The 1,410-nt window shown below is 27.8% G+C and overlaps 1 protein-coding gene across 1 annotated transcript in view; it reads right to left on the bottom strand.

The window, feature by feature from the left end:
- Positions 1-1,410, bottom strand: part of LOC107712954 (echinoderm microtubule-associated protein-like 6) — a 66,600-nt gene that overhangs the window by 35,254 nt on the left and 29,936 nt on the right. The window lies entirely within an intron of this gene.

The following is a 1,410-nucleotide window of genomic DNA, read 5'->3' on the forward strand; positions in this document are numbered from 1 at the left end:
ATCTGTAGATGGAAAAATCCGCATACAAGTTCTTTGTGCATTTTTCTTTTTTCGACTTGTTACTTTGCACTTTTTGTTAGAAATTGTTTATTTACTGTTTATTCAGGTTCTGTAAGGTATCTGATATTTTGATAATTAATTTCCATGATCTAAATATTCTTAAAAATTAAAAGTCTGTTGTCATTTGGAAGTGTGTAGGCCTTCTTGCATTATTATGCTGTTGCATTATGATTATATATTCAGTGGCACAAAATGGTCTTTAAAATGACAATAATATCGCTTATCGCAATTATTTCTGGGGCAATATATCGCACAACAAAAAGTTGTTATCGTGACAGGTCTACCAAGCAGCCCAGACTAACATATCTGGTCACCAGCAAACATTAAGTTTGGGATTTGGGCTCTAGCATGTTCCTTGGTCATGGTAGGTGCCATATTTAATTTTCAGGAACTTATATCATCTACTCTAACTAAGGTCCATGGGATGCTGGTGTCCAGGCCTCTTAACTAGTTTAAAGGAACGTTTTGAAGATTACTACAAATGTGTCCCTCAGTGTGTAAAAACAATCAGAAGTTGTTGGAATCAAAATAACTTGACTTTATTTAATCTGGTTTTGGTGGGGTTTTATTTATTTATTTATTTTAAATTGATTATTTAAAATTCTATGAATAATTTTGAATGATCATTTGTTTTGTAATTTTTAATGTGTTTTAACTGATGCATTTTCTGCATCAAATCAATTATTAAATTACTAAACAGTGCTGCTATCGTTTCCTGAAATGAAATTATAAAAATTTTAAATAAAGAAATAATTGAAGTAAAGCTGGAAATAAATAAAATATAAATATGAAATAAACACAAATAAATAAAACCATATCTATAAGCTGAAATTAAATAATATAAATATGAAATTAAATATATGAAAAAATAAAACAAATATTAGATAAATACAAAATTAAATACGTAAATATAAATATTAGATGAAAAACAAACTATAATTATTATAATTATAAATTAGAATAATTTAAAAGTACTACAAATTCTAAAACTGAAACAGATATAAAATTAAGATAAATATAAAAATATTTATAAAAAATATTAATGTAGGAGGAGTGATTTATATTAATGTATATATTATAGGGATGTTCATTTCGGTTATTTTTCCTAACCGACAACCGACGCTCGTTAACCGATTGTTAACCGTTAACCGACAAGATTATTTTAAATTAGAATTGAATTAAATTAGAAAGGATAAGTGTCTGTGACCCGTTAAAAAAATACTAACATTTGTTTTCCGGGGATTAATTTTACATGCGCAAAAAGCAGCAAACAACAACATGAGGATTCACATGGTCTTCATATCTGCAGCGCTTCTGCGAGCGGAGAAAAACATAATAAAGCTAGGCTAT

Source organism: Sinocyclocheilus rhinocerous, unplaced genomic scaffold, assembly GCF_001515625.1.
Source record: "Sinocyclocheilus rhinocerous isolate Xijiao unplaced genomic scaffold, SAMN03320098_v1.1 scaffold147, whole genome shotgun sequence".
In the NCBI taxonomy this organism is placed as follows: Eukaryota; Metazoa; Chordata; class Actinopteri; order Cypriniformes; family Cyprinidae; genus Sinocyclocheilus; species Sinocyclocheilus rhinocerous.